The sequence below is a fragment of the Panthera onca genome, chromosome A1, assembly GCF_046562875.1.
Source record: "Panthera onca isolate mPanOnc1 chromosome A1, mPanOnc1 haplotype 2, whole genome shotgun sequence".
Taxonomy (NCBI): domain Eukaryota; kingdom Metazoa; phylum Chordata; class Mammalia; order Carnivora; family Felidae; genus Panthera; species Panthera onca.
The window spans coordinates 99,871,229-99,888,833 of NC_138339.1; the positions used below are offsets into that span (position 1 = coordinate 99,871,229).

The window sequence follows — 17,605 nt, forward strand, 5'->3', positions numbered from 1 at the left end:
AACGAAGATACCGGAGTCCCTTCAGATGAATACAGTCTGATTGAGCTGGCATTTTGACATCGAACTCCCGTAACTCTCAGCATCTCACAGAAACAGTACTTTGAAGCACATATGACTGTGAGATGTGAACTTTGACTTCGTGAATCATGCAAACTTAATGTTTCATAGTAACACAGCTGGAAATGGGGCAACAGAGCAGCAGCTCCACTGAGTGGCCCCTGGAGCGATACTGCTGAGGCCAGTTCTGGCTGTGCCGCTCCCTCGCTTACCCATGAGAGTTTCCTGGCCTCTGAAATGACACCACATGGATGGGGCGCACGCTTGATCGTACCTTCTCATGGGCTGTGATGAGGATTGCACGTGTGCATCCCGCACGCACAACGTGTACACGATGTGTGCATTGTGCCGGCCTGTAAGCCTTAGTGCTGGCGGTTTTAGGATGATGTCACCTCATTACTTCCAGATGTAGGATCTGAGAACCAGAGAATTGGGAGAACTTGTACAAGGCTATAGAACCGAACAGTGGCCAAGTTCAGGCTAGGATCCCGTTTGCCTGACTCCCGGACAGGGGCGCCTTCCATTTAACAGGCTAACCAGTGTCAGGTGCTAGGTGCCATATAAAATTAACTGTAATAAAAGAATCTGGTCACTGCTCGCCAGACTGTAGAGAAGCAAAGCAGATAATATCAATGTCAAAGCTTACAGACTTTTCCCAAGCAATTTAGAAGTGTATGTTTTGTATTAATTTGCATTGCTTTGCATGTCATTGTATATGCATTCCATATGCTGGTAATTTTCCTACTGGGATCGAAAGGCTAAAGCTTCAAGTATATAAGATCAAATAAAAATTAATCAGGAATTGAATGCAGCTGGTTTGAAATCTAATGGGCCCCTGGGCACAGTGGGTTCGGTGTGGGCTTTTGGGGGGAAAGGACTGGATCAGTATTTACTATTTTAGCAGATGTGGGAAGCCAGATACCATTTGATGAAAGCAGGTCACATTTTAATATGTAATGAGGCTTGACCTGCCGAATATAATACATCAGGACAGGATGCATGGAAGAATACCAGAAGGAGACTGCCCACTACGTAAAATGCAAGAAATGAAGCAGAGAGAGAGAATTTTGCTCTATGAAGCTGAACTAATAAGAAATGCTAAGGGTCAGAAGTAAAGGTGAAACTTCTGTTCAGCAACATAAAATTTTAAAAAGAACACAATCGTAAAAATAAATGTGTTTTTTTAAATGTTTATTTATTTTTGAGAGAGAAACAGATGGTGAGCAGGGGAGGGGCAGAGAGAGAGGGAGACACAGAATCTGAAGCAGGCTCCAGGCTCTGAGCTGTCAGCACAGAGCCCAACATGGGGCTCGAACTCATGAACCTTGAGATCATGACCTGAGCTGAAGTCAGACACTTATCTGACTGAGCCACGCAGGTGCCCCAATATGTGGGGTTTTAAAACCAATAAATTATCCCTAATTTGGACTTGCTGGGGAATGGCCATTGTGTCTTAGTAAAATCTCAGAAATACATACATGTTTTTTTCTGAATTACAATTTTGTTTCTCAGAGTATGGTCCCTGGACCAGCCACGTCAGCCTCCCCTGGGAACTTAGAAATGCAAATTCCAAGACCACCCGGATCTGCTGAATGGGAACCTCTGGGGATGGGGCCCAGCACCCTGTGTTTCAATATTTGGAGCCAGCTTTCATTCTTCTTGAATTTTTGTTTCTTCAGTCTCGACCTTCCGTTTCCCTCTTGTGTTCACAAGCTTCTCACTGTTCTGCTTAACTTCTGCTGGTCAGTGTCCTTGTGGGGGGTTGTACCCAGACACAAATCCATCCCTTCCTCTGCCCCAGGGTCTAACCCCGGGGAAGATGCTTCCTGAGGGCCCTCTAAGCTCTCAGGTTGTACAGCCCTGTGGTTCTCATGCTTCCCAGAACCACACTGATTTGGGTTTTGGTTTGCATCTGCTGCCTTTAAAAAAAAAATCTTTTGGCAGTCTCATCCCCAACAAACTGTTACTCCCCCCAGACATACAGTCCGCCAAACCCTGAACTGTTCTCTCCAGATGCTCCTGTTAAACCCCATTTCTCCATCTGCTGTGAGTGCAGTTAATTTCTTGGACCTAAGCGCTGGTCTTTGTACTGACGTTAGATTGCATCTTACTGGATTCAAGTCTGTCCAAATCTGTTTGGATCCTCCTTCTGTCCTCTTTCGTATAAACCTTCATGTCCTCTGCTGATCTGGCTGCTGATGTCCTGGCCAGAGGAATTAATAACAATGTGAGTAGCTTTGGTAGAGGCCTTCCTCACGGTTAATGAGGCTTAAAAACTTGGCATCTTTTGCAGTCTTTGTGGGGCTGACATCAGAAGAATTGTCATCAGCTCATCGTTGTTTGGTTTAAATTACAGCTGCTCTGAAGCGTCCCCATGCAGTTGCTCCGAGAGAGGGAGAGGACGAGAGGACCATCTTCTCTGACTCCAGCCTCCATGTCCCCCTACCCCGCACCCCTTATAGTCACTGGCAGCTTATGGTCAGGAGCTCCATGACTGTTATTGTTGTCCTGATTTGTTTATACTGTCAGCTTAGGGGGTTTTCTGTAAGTGACACAGAGGTAAATTTCAGCTTCTTTATAGTCAGATTAGGATGGATTCAGGTATTTCAAAATAATAGGAAGCAATAATTGTGCCTTGTCATTTCCCTCTCCTTCACCCCACCCCTCACAACCACCACTAAGCTCTAGACTTTAAGAGGGTTTTGTGCTAAAGCTTACATTTTAGCGAAGAGATTCAGGTTACTTAAAATTTTTTTAATGTAGAATTTTGTCCGTATATGGCTTTTAAAGGAATATAATTAGATACTTCAATTGCACAAAGTTTAAGAATGTAAAAAGCAGGTGCCCCCGGGTGGCTCAGTCAGTTGGGCGTCTGACTTCGGCTCAGGTCACGATCTTGCCGTTCATGAGTTTGAGCCCCACGTTGGGCTCTGTGCTGGCAGTTTAGAGCCTGGAGCCTGCTTCAGATTCTGTGTCTCCCTCTCTCTCTCTCTCTCTCTCTCTCTCTCTCTCTCTCTCAAAAATAAATAATATAAACATTAAAAAACAATTTAAAAGAAAGAATGTAGAAAGCAGAACAGCTTTATGGCAAGAATGCTTTTAGCCATGGTTGCTAGAGCATGAAAGAGTGCCTGGAATCCAACATGGTGCTATCATTCATGATCCGTATCCAGTCCTACCCAAGCCCTCTCCCACGTACTTTCCCCGGGCACTGAAAGACTAGCTTTAAACCAAACTGCAAAGATGTCCATAAAATTCAAGCCTGCTTTCCCATCCAAGATGCTACCAAACGCCTTTTGATGTGATGTGCTCTCTTGCCATGGCAAGCAAAACAAAAGTGCCTGGTGATAAGGGAGCTCTTTGTAACCTCAAGGTAATCTCTATGAATACTCTGGACTTCTAGCTCTTTGATTGCTTTTCTTCCTTCCCCAGTCCCTTCTGTTGCTTTCCTCATCTAGTTAAGGGGCAAACAGATGAGGTGGTCCATTTGGAGGACAGTTTCCTGTCTGTGTTCAGGCTCAGACAGTCAGCCTGTCTGCTCTTGGATAGGTTGGACCTGTTTCTAAAAGTTCTGCAAACCGTGGTATTTCTCCTGGTCGTTTTCCAGATCCAGACAGCCAGTGACAGCAGCTCATTCAGACTGCAGCAGAGGCTGGCCACTTGTGCCCAGGACCAGGAAGAGCAAGGCCTAACGTAGCTCCTGTGCCGGCCAGCCTTCCTTCTCTCTTCCTTCTGCTCCTCTGCATCATGGTAGCATATTTGGAATATTTGCATTGTCGTGTCCTTTCTCCACACCCCCACGTAATGCCTGGGTGCAGCAAGGAGGGGCTTTCTCTGCCCAGCCACCCTCTTCCACCAGGTTCTTTCTTCCTGTAGCCATCCCAGCAAGCACCCTGCCATACTCTCGGGCAGACGGAGTTGGATATAGTATCCGAGGGGTCAGGAGACGGAAGTGGAGTGACACTCAAGGCAAACACAAATTAAGTTCCAAAGACCAGATCGTGAAAAAGTACTAATGGAATAACACGGAGATCGTGGAGCTGAAGGAAGGGGATGTGGAACCAGAGAAGAGATCCTTAAAAGGAAGGACATATAATTAACACTGTGCCAGGAAAATCCCTGAATAAAAATAATTTCTACATACTACCTGGTGGTTATAATTCTGAGAGATTATACAATAAAATTCAGAGGTACCGAAGTAACTTGGGATTTCTTGGGACCTCGCTATTTATTTCTCTCTGGATCCCTCCAGGCAGGACAATTTCTATTATCTCTCCAGAATCTAACATAGCGCCTCCCTGGCACATGGTGGGCACACAGTAGACGTTTGCTGGATGGACAGGCAAGCAGTTAAGGGGGATAGAAGTAGGATATACAAGCATGAAGGTGTGTACAAAAGAGGTGAAAGCAGGGACATGAACAGATATTTGTACACCCGCGTCTGTAGCAGCATTATTCATAACAGTCAAAAGATTGAAGCGATGCAAGCATCCACCAACAAATAGCTAAACAAAGCATGGTGTATACGTACAATAGAATATCATTCAGCCTTCAAAGGAAGGAATTTTAGATGGATGCTGCAGTACAAATGAACTTGGAAGACATGATGATAAGTAAAATAAGGACAGAGGCTGTGATTCCTTTCTTACGAGGTTCCCAGAGGAATCAAATTCATAAAAAGAGAAAGTAGGGGGGTAGCTTCCAGGAACTGCAGAAGGGGGGGGGTGGGAATCAGGAGTTAGTGTTTAACAGAGTTTCCACTGGGGAAGAGGAAAAAATTCTGTGGATGCAGGTGGTGATAGTTATACAACCATGTGAATATATTTGATGCTACAGAACTTAAAAATGGTTAAAATTGTAACCATTGATCCATCCATGTCCCTCTACCTCTCCATCCATCCATCCACCCACCCATCCATCCACCATTTGTCCACACACTCATCCACTCATGATGTCTCCATCATTTATGGAATGGCTTTTCTAGGATAAACTAGGAAGCAGAGACTTCTTAGCACTGATGATTAAAATGATAAAATTTATATCAAGTATATTTTAACCACAATAAATAATAGAAGAAAGAATATTTTTATGATCATCGACTAGTTCATAAATACGGAACAATAGAGAAGATATTTTCATAACAAAGTAGTGAACCAGGTCATACTTGGAACACATACTTACAGAAGGATGACAGCAGTGACCCCAGACTTACTGAGATGTTTAAGACCATGCTACTAAAAATGCGTTGCCTGCATCTCCGTATGAAGCGGAGACTTTGGAAGCCTTGCAGTCCTGCGCAGTCCCGTTTACCCCTTTGATTCCCGCTTTAAAAAAAGAAAAAAAAATTTTTACTTTGAAAAAAATCTCAAGCCTACAGAAAAGTTTTAGGCCTACGACAGTGGGCACGGCCTCATTTCCCCTGGAGCAGGTGAATGTGGAAGGCTTTGCTATGGCTTCTGCACCATCCTGCCCGATGGAGAGCCCTGGCTGTCGTCCCCTGGAGGTGGTGTCTGGGTGCAGGAGCCGGTGTGGCACGTTGAGGATGAGCCCAGTCCCTGCCTGCAGAACGGCCCCTGGACTATGGTACTGGCTGCTCCTCTTGCTTAAATGCTTTTGACCCCTTACTGTCATGCAACCTATGTGCCCGTCTGCTTTTCCTGCCAGAATGTACCCCACGCAGGAGCTCAGTCAGTCATCACAGTACCCATGGGAGTTAGCACCTTGGCCTCTTTCACAGGTAAGGAGGCAGGGGACTGACAAGAATGGTGACAGCTTCTTAGTGAAGTCAGGACTTAAATTCAGAACCGCTGGCTTTAAGTTCCAAACCGGCTATGCTGTAAATAGAGGGGTAGAGCAGGAAGGTATGATGCAGAGGGGTCAAGTGTGGCAGGGAAGAGAGGAATGGGGTCAGGCAGGTCAGGGAGGGAGGGGGCGATCGGAACTACTCAGCATGTTTCACCCTAAGTGGCGCTGTTATCTTCCTTGACAGGTAAGAAGCTTGTTACAGATAAACTCACAAGAAGACAGCCTGCCCAAATTGACTTTCAGAGATTATGTGGCCTTCCCCCTGCTGGTGACCAGAACCATACAAAGTAGAGGTTTGCCGAGAGCTGTGTTGTGTTGTACCTGAAGCATGGTGTGCAGACTGCACGGTTTGTGCCAGTATCAGAGGCAATTTGGTCAATCGTGGAGACTACTTTCCTTTAGATGTTTACCTAAAGCCTCCACCTGCTTCTAGTTTGCTCCGCCTGAGACCTAGAATTTCACGCTTGACCACATACAGATTGTACTGTTGGACAAGTAGTTGTACCTAGTTGTTGTAACCTAGTTTATATATTTTTATTTTTTTAGTATTTACTTATTTTTGATAAGAGAATGGCAGAGGGGCAGAGAGAGAGAGGGAGAGAGAGAATTCCAAGCAGTCTCCAGGCTCCGTGCCATCAGCGCAGAGCCCTACGCGGGGCTCGAACTCACAAACCGTGAGATCATGACCTGAGCTGAAACCAAGAGTTGGATGCCTAACCAAATGAGCCACCCAGGCGCCCCTATATTGTAACCTCATTTCCATTTAAGCTTGATCTTGCTTGTGTGTGAAGCTTGCTTGATATGCATGAAACATTCCCCTTTTCAAATGCTCATCTTCCAAAGTGCATCTTTGCAAAGTTGCTTAAACATGTGAGGGCTTATTTTTCTCACATGACAAGAATACAGCGTGGATGTTTGCTGCTGCTGGGTCAGGGGTTTGAGGCTTTCAGGGCTGCAGTTGCTGATATTCTCTCAGCCTGCTCTTCATGGTCCCAGCATGGCTACTATAACTCTAGCCATCATGTCGGACTTCCAGGCAGAAAAGTGCATTCTTTGTTTATTTAAAAAAAAAAAAAAAAAAAAGGACAAAATGGCATACCTCCCCCTGAATCAGTTTCCTTTAGAGAACTTGCCCAGATACCCCACGGTATAATATACTGTTATTGACTGTTCCTCTTCAGTGGAGGCTGAAGAAAAAAGCTTTTAGAGGGGCATATCTCTGCCGCCAACAATGTAGGGGTTCGCTTGGTAAAGAAGGAAGGGAGGATGGATGTTGGAAAGCAACCGGCCATCTCTATCAGAGCCATAGATGAAGTCTTTACGTACCGGGTCTGTTGCTGACTTTCAGCTCACTGATCAGTGTCTGTTCTGGTACCAGCACCTGACTGTTCTGATGATCGTAACATTATAATCCGCGTGAACATCTGAAGAGGCTGGTTCTTAGTTTTGCATTCTGTACCGTTGGCATGTAAGTTTGCTTAGGTGGTTTTTCACCAAAGTCTTTGACTTCCTTATTACATTAATCCAAAATCTAAACCTTCATATTGAGAGACCTGTTATCTTCATTAAAGCCATTGCTAGAATACATCCTTGTAGCAGATGCCAACTGGAGAGCTTCCTGGAGTAATTTCTAGATTTGACTTTCTGGAGACACTTTCCACGAAATCCTGCTTTGAAAATTCCTATTTGGGCAGAAGTTTTTCGAGCACTGCTGATTGTCTTTGTTCCACCTGTTTATCTTAATTTTAAATTCCTGGGCCTTAACTTTGTGGCATCTATAGGCACACAAGCTCTCAGGGCAATATGTACATTGTAAACCAAGAACACAGATCTTACGGAATGGTAGAGTCAGGCCAGAGTAGCTGGGCTTGAATTTTTTAGTGGAAGTAGAGAAGTGTACTGAAGTCCCCAGCTCAGCCCCCCACCGCGTCGACAAAACCCAGCAAACAAAGGCGCTCTTCTGAAGATGTAAAATTGAGTGTGTCCAATCCATTCGTAGAGAGTGTGGCCTGGCCTTAAGCCATCCCTGCCATCCATATTCTTCATTCACATCTGTTTATCCCCACGCTGCCTCTGTGATGTGGTGACGGACATTAAAGGTTCTACTTCAAGTGCACACATGGAAATCAGGGTAGCTGTATCTCTTCTGCTGCTACCTCTGAGGAATTCATTTTGGCCAGTATAAAATATGAAGTTAGCCGTACAATAGCAAATAAGTGCTTCTAGAAATTTCAGGGTGGGCGGTGAATTATATACCATGCAGACCTTGGGGGGGGAAAGAGTTTTTTTCTCTTTCTAGCACACTAAACATACAGTTAAAAAAAAGACACCGGTGTCTTTCAATTCAGTTCTTCTTCTTTGTAGAAAAAGAAGCCGAGGGGCGCCTGGGTGGCTTGGTCGGTTGAGCGTCCGACTTCGGCTCAGGTCATGATCTCACGGTCTGTGAGTTCGAGCCCCACGTCGGGCTCTGTGCTGACAGCTCAGAGCCTGGAGCCTGTTTCGGATTCTGTGTCTCCCTCTCTCTCTGCCCCTCCCCTGTTCATGCTCTGTCTCTCTCTGTCTCAAAAATAAATAAACGTTAAAAAAAAAAATTAAAAAAAAAGAAAGAAAAAAAGAAAAAGAAGCCGAGATATACTCAATCCACATTTTACATCTAGAATATTAAATATATTTTTGTTTTGTATGGTGTCCAGCTAAGTGTGGAAGGCAGAGAAGAGAAGGAGAATCTAAGAAAGAATGTGAGATTGGTGTTTATAAAGCTTGAGAGGCAAAGTTCAAGTACATCAATTAACCTCTTTTTTTGTTATCTTTTGTATCTGCAAAGGAGGTAACATTTCATTTAAGCTGTTTCCATCCAAGCTAAAATTTAAGAGCATAGATATTTTTGAAATCCACCTTTCCTTTTTTGTTTTTGTTTTCCTGTAGGAAAAAGCTCTTAATGTTTTGCAACATAATGAGGGTCATGAACCATTAAAAAATAAACACTTCATTCAGTAGTATCATTTATGGCCCTTTAGATTTCCTGCTAAAGACTTAGCCCTGTGGTTTTGCCCAATAAGATACACAAATAGGGGTACATGGGGGGCACTTGGGTGGTTCAGTCAGTTAAGCGTCCAACTTGGGCTCAGTTCGTGAGCTCACAGTTTGGGGGTTTAAGCCCTGCATCAGGCTCTGTCCTGACAGCCTGGAGCCTGCTGCAGCTTCTGTGTCTCCCTCTCTTCTCTCTGCCCCTCCCCTGCTTGTGCTCTCTCTCTCTCTCAAAAATAAATAAACAGGGGCGCCTGGGTGGCTCAGTTGGTTAAGTGTCCGACTTCAGCTCAGGTCACGATCTCGCGCTCCGCGAGTTCGAGCCCCGCGTCGGGCTCTGGGCTGACGGCTCAGAGCCTGGAGCCTGCTTCTGATTCTGTGTCTCCCTCTCTCTCGGCCCCTCCCCCGTTCATGCTGTGTCTCTCTCTGTCTCAAAAATAAATAAACGTTAAATAAATAAATAAATAAATAAATAAATAAATAAATATTAAAAAAAAAACAAAAATGGGTGCCTGGGTGGCTTCTTCAGTTAAGTGTCCAACTCTTGATTACAGCTCAGGTCATGATTTCACGGATTCTTGGTATAGAGCCCAACAGGGCTCTGTGCTGACAGTGTGGAGCCTGCTCAGGATTCTCTCTCTCCCCCTCCCTCTGCCCCTACCCTCCTTTCACTGTCTCTCCCTCAAACAACAACAACAACAACAGCAAAGCAAAAAAACCCATATACAACCAGCTTTTGATGTTTGTCCTGTGAACCAAAGGCAACGAAGCCAGAGCAAAGTTGGCCACCTCCCAGTTTTTGTGACTATAAAAAACCTGGCTGAATTCGGCCACTTCTTTTGCTCCATTGCCGCAGTCCAGATTTCAGATGACCTTGAGGGACCATCATCCAGTAAATACATCCTGATGTGGGTTGCTTGTTCTTTCCCCCCGAAAATAAGGGGCTCCGCTTAAGTTACTGGTTAGAAGGATTATCAAGAGGTGGTTGACAAACTGATGTTCACACCCAGCATTTTCATTCAGACCTTTACTCTCAAAGGTGGTGACCACAGTGTTTGCACTCGCAGGCCAAGCGCTGGGCCTGTGGAGGAAGCTGTCAGTTGTGCCACGTTCTGCCGGCACCCCCACCACATCCCCTTTGGATGAGGGGCGTCCCGCTTTCCTGCTACGAGACCGTGTTAACCCTCTGAGCCCCTGAGCACTGGTAGAGGCCCTCGTTGAGGCTGTTGTGCGCTCCACTGCTGTAGAGTCCTCGGTGTTGCTCTGCTTGTGATATGGTCCTTAGGGATGGTTTTGCCAAGCAGGGATGCCCAAACGGGTCACTGCAGCTTTGTACTGTCTGGAGAAGCATTGCCCCTAAACATACTGAATGGAGGGGAAAATTGTATAGCATCTGCCACCTGTAGTTACAGAAGCTGGTTAGCTGAACGTGACTGAGCAGAACTGGCTACATGTGTCTCCCTAGGTATCTTTTTTTTTTTTTATGAATAATAATTGCATACATTTTTAATGCAGAAATCTAAACTTTTCAGAAGGCATGTAATAACAGCAACGTTTGAATATTTGCCAAAAATCCTAGTGGAAAAGCACAAAAATGACATAATACCATCTAAAAGATAAGGAATTCTTTGGTTATCAGTCTTTCGAAAGATAATGAGCAGGCGGAGGGGAAAAAAAATAAAAACCTCTAACGATTAACTACAGTAACTATGTTCCTGTCTTTCAAGATCCAAGACAGGTGTATGTCTTTAGGAACAATGTATATACCAGACATTGACAAAAAAGACCATTGTCAGGGAGTGAAAAACAAAAAATAATTAGAATGTCAGAATGAAGGAAGCAATGCATGTGCTGTTTTAGAAAAATAAAACTAGGGCCCTAGGGTGGTTCAGTCGGTTAAGTGCCCAACTTTGGCTCAGATCTTGATCTCACGGTCTGTGAATCCAAGCCCCACGTCAGGCTCCATGCTGACAGCTCTGAGCCTGGAGTCTGCATGGGATTCTGTGTCTCCCTCTCTCTGCCCCTCCCCTGCTCATGCTTTCTCTCTCTCTCTCTCTCTCTCTCTCTCTCTCAGAAATAAATAAACATTAAAAAAAAATTTTAGAAAAACAAAACTAAACCACAGCATACAGACTCATTCCTGGTTTTCCCAAGAAACCATTCCTCTTGTAGAGGTCCTGGTAACCAACATTTGCATACCAAAGTTGCTTTCTGTAGGCCTTTGACTTGCCTGTGTCATAGGACCTTCATGATCCCATTGCTGCATAGAAAACCATTATTCCATTTAACACATGGGAAGTAAAGACTTACCCAAGATTAAATGACTTGCCAGGGTGACTTGAGTTTTTGATGGCACAGCCCAGACTAGAACTTGGGTCTTCTGACTTTGTCCCACTGAGCAACTATTCTGTGCCAGTTAGGTATGTTCCAGGGGCTGGAGGTAGAGCGGGAACAAGGTCTGTCTGGGAGACAGGCATAAACAATCAAACAAAGTTAACTGCTGCTGTGGTAAGTGCTTGGAAGAAAACAAGGAGTGCAATAGTCAGGAGAAAGACTGGAGAAGGGTGATTGGAGACAACCCAAGGAAAGGACATTTCTATTCTAGCTTGAAGGCCAGAGGTGCCTGGGTGGCTTAGTTGGTTAAGCATTCAACTTCGGCTCAGGTTGTGACCTCGTGGTTTGTGGGTTCAAGCCCTGCATCAGGCTCTGTGCTGACAGTTCAGAGCTTGGAGCCTGGAGCCTGCTTTGGATTCTGTGTTTCCCCCTCTCACTCTGCCCTCCCCCTGCTCACTCTCTTTCTCTCTCAAAAATAAATAAACATTTTTAAAAAATAGCTTGAAGGACAGAAGGGGGCCAGTAACCCCAGGATCCAGAGAAAAATTGTCTGAACATGGGGACAGCAAGTGCAGGGGTCCTGAGGCAGGAGACTAGTGTTCTAGAAACTTTTTTTTTTAAAGTTTATTTATTTAGTTTGAGAGAGAGAGTACATGCATGTGGGGGAGGGGCAAAGGGAGAAAGAATCCCAAGCAGGCTCCACACTGTTGGTGCCAAGCTGGAAGCAGGGCTCTGTTTTGCTAACCAAAACTTAGAAGGCAAGTGTTGCTTAGAGTAGAATGAGCAAGAAAAGCAGAATAGGATGAAGTTGGAGAGGAAGGTAGGGACAGGAACTGGCTAGGCCTTGGGGCCATGGAAAGGATTTCTGATTTTATTCTAAGTGCAACAGAAATCCTAGTGAAGGGTTTTAAGTGTAGGGAGTGGGACTAGGGAGCAGGAGTGGTCTGATTTATGTATTTAAATGATCATTTTGGCAACAGTACAGAGGATGGATTAGAGGGACTTTCAAGGGAGGCTAGTGAGGAAGTTATTTCCTTTAGAGGCAAGAGTGGATGGTAACTTGGCCTACAGTGGAGTGGAAAGGTGCGCATGGATTCAAAACACGTTTAGAACCAACAGGGTTCTCCTCCAAGAGATTGGAGAGGCGGCTGGCCTTGTGGTTGATAGTGTAAGCTCGGAAATTGGGCCAGAGTTGAAAGTCCTGGCTCCTCTACATACTAGCTATTTATCCTCTGTGACTCAGTTTCCTAATCTGAAAAATGAGGATATTGAAAGAATGAGTAATAGGGATAATAAACCTCATAGGCTTATTGAAGGGAATAAAGAACACAAATAGTATTAGTGCTCAGTGTAGCCCATTAGGAAATGACAGGTATGTGTCCACCGAATCTGGTAGCATGACAATTTTTGTTGACTTTGACCAACAGACTCAGTCGAGGGGGCAGTGGAGCCAGGCTGGACTGAGTACCACCATGAGGGATCTGGATACTGGGGAACAGAAGTCCCTGCTCTGTCCAGTCCTTTGAGGGAGAGCAGTTGGATGTGTAAACATGTATGTGGGGCGCCTGGGTGGCTCAGTCGGTTGAGCGTCCGACTTCAGCTCAGGTCATGATCTCACACTCTGTGAGTTCGAGCCCCGCGTCGAGCTCTGTGCTGACAGCTCAGAGCCTGGAGCCTGCTTTGGATTCTGTGTCTTCCTCTCTCTCTGCCCCTCCCCTGCTCATGCTCTGTCTCTCTCTGTCTCAAAAATAAATAAAAACATAAAAAAAAACAAAACATGTATGTAATGGAGGAAACATATTCTTGGCATCCCAAGAGTGAAACTGTTAAGTAACAGCTAGAACTCTGTTTTCTCATCTAGAGAAGGAAGACTTTGGACTCAATTACCATTAAAGTCCTTTGTCAGTTTTAGGATTTTGCTTCTAGGCTTCTTCAGGAATTATGGGATAATTAATTAAGCTTTGGTGAAGAAGGCCCAGAAAAGTAAATTCTATTATTGAATTTTTTTTTCCCTACAGAAAAGTATGTTGACCTCAGTTAGAAATTGTTTACTTTCGAACAATTTATAGACACAGTTCAGGATAGGACTTAATCACAGTATATTGTGAAATGAAAAAAAACAGATAAGACAGTATCTGTGTAGTGAAACTTCTTGTTAAACAAAAGCAAGTCCACAAAGGTGTCGTTATTGAAAATGGTCTGGAAGGACAGAAGGTCCACAGAATGCTTTTGCCGGGTGATGGGTTACTGGTGAGCCTTAGTTCCCTCCTTACACTTTATGGACTTGTTCATTTTTTTTTTTTAATGGAAGTGTTTACTTTTGTAAACGGAGAAAGGAAAAGCGTTTCTTTTTCCTTTTTGAGATTATAACCTGTTATTAGTGGAGGAATTGTCCTCCGTTTGTATTGTCTTTGTGGACCAATCAGGCCATTCTTATGTTTTGTATGCTCACTGTTTATCTACTCACAGTCAGATCATTATTTGCTTTGCCGTCTTCTAGAACAATGAGAATGTAAGGTCATCTGGGCAAGAAACTGGCCTTTCTGCTTTTTTTTTTTAACTTGTTTTATTTTTTATTTTTTTAAATTTACATCCAAATTAGTTAGCATATAGTGCAACAATGATTTCAGGAGTAGATTCCTTAGTGCCCCTTACCCATTTAGCCCATCCCCCCCTCCCACAACCTCTCCAGTAACCCTCAGTTTGTTCTCCATATTTGTGAGTCTCTTCTGTTTTGTCCCCCTCCCTGTTTTTGTATTATTTTTGTTTCCCTTCCCTTATGTTCATCTGTTTTGTCTCTTAAAGTCGTCATATGAGTGAAGTTATATGATGTTTGTCTTTCTCTAATTTCACTTAGCATAATACCCTCCACGTAGTTGCATCCACGTAGTTGCAAATGGCAAGACTGCATTCTTTCTAATTGCCGAGTAATATTCCATTGTATATATATATACCACATTTTTTTTATGCATTCATCCATCGATGGACATTTGGGCTCTTTCCATAGTTTGGCTATTGTAGATAGTGCTGCTATAAACATGGGGGTGCATGTGTCCCTTTGAAACAGCACACCTGTATCCCTTGGATAAATGCCTAGTAGGGCAATTGCTGGGTCATAGGGGAGTTCTATTTTTAGTTTTTTGAGGAAACTCCATACTGTTTTCCAGAGTGGCTGCGCCAGCTTGCATTGCCACCAACAATGCAAAAGAGATCCTCTTTCTCCGCATCCTCACCAACATCTGCTGTTGCCTGAGTTGTTTATTTTAGCCATTCTGACTGGTATGAGATAGTCTCTCATTGTGGCTTTAATTTGTATTTCTCTGATGATGAGTGATATTGAGCATTTTTTCATGTGTCGGTTGGCCATCTGGATGTCTTCTTTGGAGAACTGTCTGTTCATGTCTTTTGCCCATTTCTTCCCTGGATTATTTGTTTTTTGGGTGTTATGTTTGATAAGTTCTTTATAGATTTTGGGTACTAACCCTTTATCTGATATGTCATTTGCAAACATCTTCTCCCATTCTGTCAGTTGCCTTTTCGTTTTGCTGATTGTTTCCTTTGCTGTACAGAAGCTTTTGATTCTGATGAGGTCTCAGTAGTTAATTTTTGCCTTTGTTTCCCTTGCCTCTGGAGACATGTTGAGTAAGAAGTTGTGGCCTTTCTGCTTCTTTAGGAACTCGTAGGGTGCTGTGGGGGTGTTGAGGAAATGCATCCCGGCTGAGTCATCCTCCCACGAATGGTCTTACTTGAAAACTTTCTCTCGGTTTGGTGATGAGCATGTCATCAAAGGGAGAATCAATGACCTTATTGAAATCAAGGAGCTGCGGTAGAAGGACCTTAGCTTATTCAACTACATCAGGACTTTTTTTTTCTTTTTTTAATGAATTCATCTTTATATCAGTGTTCTTAAGTGACGATTCTTCTTTGGAAAACTTTAGGAAGAAACAAAATCCTGATATTTCTAAATCAATAAAGTCTTCAAATCCTATTTTTCATACTAACATGTATGGATATTACGTTTAAGAATTCGAAGGTGGCCCACAGAGAGAATATTCTTCATGTGGAGAGAAAGCTTTTTAAACTAGGTACTAATTCTCAGAGAGCCTGAACTCTCAGTGACTGACTGGTCACTACGAGAACAAGTAAATCAGTAAGTAGTCAGTGACGGGATATGAGACAAGAATAACTGCCGTCAGAGTTCCGTAGGATGAGCTGGCTTTCTTTTCCTTCAATGGATTCCATGGCTGGAAGACTGACTACTCTCATCAGTAGCACCTGGCTTGCCGCTGCCTCTGCCTGTAGGAATAGAATGAGCTCCTCCCCCAGTGTTCTTGCAGGCTGATTCTCCAGGTATATAATCCCTTAAACTGGGCGGAAGGTCTCAGGACTTGGCGATTTTATGTTCATCCCTGTTTCAGTTTTAGGACGGATCGGTAAGACATAGTAATGAGAAATTTCAGTCAAGGACTAAAACCATTGTGGAAACCTTTATGTTGTAAAAGACGGTATTACCTAGAAGGTTAAGAGTACATCTCTGGAGCAAGAGTCTCTGGGTTCAAGTTCCACGTGACGGGGATCCTAGCTCACCTTGGGGGACTTTCTTAATTACCACATGTTTCAGTCTCCTGTCTTGTAAAGAACCATAAAAGTAGTCCCTACCTCACTGACCCAATGAGGGGATTGCGTACATGCAGAGGGCTCAGAACATGGCCCCAGGTAACACCTCTTTGTTCAGTGACTCTTCATTAATAATAATGATGGTATTAAATTAGTAAGGGGCACTACATGGAGGCATTCAGGCATTAATTCGAAAACATTGCATTTGTGTCAGAACTTCGGGGGGAAATAGAAAATAGATTTGAAAAAATAGGACAGTAAGCCATAGGTCTTGGGCAGGATCTTTAAAGAAGTCAGGAGGAGGAGGGTAGCTTAGGCCAGGTGAAGATGTTGATGAAGATGAAGCCAAAACCCCGCATTGGCCAAGTCACCGTCAGGACTGTGTTAAAGGGCTTTGCATGCGTTACCCCACTTACCTCAAAATCCCACAGGTAGTTGCTAGCATTAACGTACTTCTACTGATGTGGACACAGAGATGTGGAGACGTTGAGCAACTTGTCAAGGGTCCAGGCGGTCGGTAGGCTGTTCCTGAGCTGAAAGAGGGTCTCCTCTGAGCTGAAGTCCTGGCTGTGTGGCCGGAGGGTGAAACGTGTGTCGCAGGACCCTGCGTGGCTTCTGCTTTTTCCAGCTCAGCCCCTGAGCAAGGGCTTAGCTGTCGGCTGCTCCCTTAACGATGTTTCCAACTCCTACTTTGGCCAGAAAAGAGAAGGTCAACACTGTCTTCATTTCCGCGCATTCTGTGTAACGTACTAGAAAACCTAGAAAACTAGGAAAAAGTTTGGAGTCAGGCAAGCTGTGCACCTCTGCGGGGTGACCCCGTTCACATGCTGGGTCTCCTGACCCCTCGCAGCTGCTCCCCGCAATTCAGGAGGGGATTTGTCGTTCCCGTTTTGAGATAAGAAAACTGGGCTTCAGAGGTGAATTCGTTGGATTTGGTGTCCCTCCAGGGATTCAAGCCCGGGTCTGGGGCATCGTGAAGCCCACATACTTTTTCTTCTCTCCCAAGTGCCCCGCTCTTGGACAGTCCTGGGTTTTGAAACTGCTGACTTAAGGAGAGTCCGTGGACGAGCTGCTAATGGCTGTGGCCACTTAGCCCTGACTACAGTTCTAACCACTTAGCTGAGTACACTTTGTGTGTGCCTGCTGTTTCTTTTAAGACTGTAATCAGCCCCTGGAAGGACTGGGAATAGAAGATGGTTTGGGGGAAAGGCTTCATTCAGCATCTTTGTTGGGCTTCTATTGAATTATCCAAACAGCTTGTTTCCGCTTCACTATAGCGATACCATGTCCTTTCCAGCCCTGTCTTCATTGCTAGGAACTCGTACCTATGTGGCAGTGAACTTGGCAGTGGGCCGGGCTTCCTTATTTGCCTGGCAGGTGGGTGGGCGCTCATTTGTATTGTAATTGTAAGACCACTTCCTGGCAGCAAAACCCCAGCCTGCTTCCTGCTCAGGGCCTGTAACAGGGAAGGAGCCAGGGTGGGGTGTTTGCAGAAGGTGGCCTTGCTGCCCTAGTCTCCTAGGAACCATATGGCCGGTAGAACTGGCAGCCTGGCACCCGTCAGCTCTCGTGAGCCATCAGGAGCTCGTTTCCATCCTCCAAACCTGAGGCTCGTGGGGACTCACGAGTTTGGGCTGCCGGTGGCAGGGAGGGGAGGAAGTGCCACAACAGGCAGGTGCCTGCCACTCCACCCCTTGCCCGCCTCTGTCCTCCGCAGCTCCTGACCGTGGATGTCACACACAGGTTCTGTCCAGGAAACAGCAGA

At 44.8% G+C, this 17,605-nt stretch overlaps 1 protein-coding gene across 5 annotated transcripts in view; it reads left to right on the plus strand.

Annotated features, from left to right (window-relative positions):
• The window catches only part of GCNT4 (glucosaminyl (N-acetyl) transferase 4), a 30,678-nt gene that overhangs the window by 3,676 nt on the left and 9,397 nt on the right, over positions 1-17,605 (plus strand). Inside the window, exon 1 of one of the 5 annotated variants that reach the window (XM_078448954.2) lies at positions 1,275-6,155. The exons of the other annotated variants lie outside the window; for them this stretch is intronic. The gene's annotated coding sequence lies outside the window, so the exon portion shown is untranslated. Of the gene's footprint in view, positions 1-1,274; positions 6,156-17,605 lie in introns of those variants that run through there. 5 annotated transcript variants of the gene reach the window in all.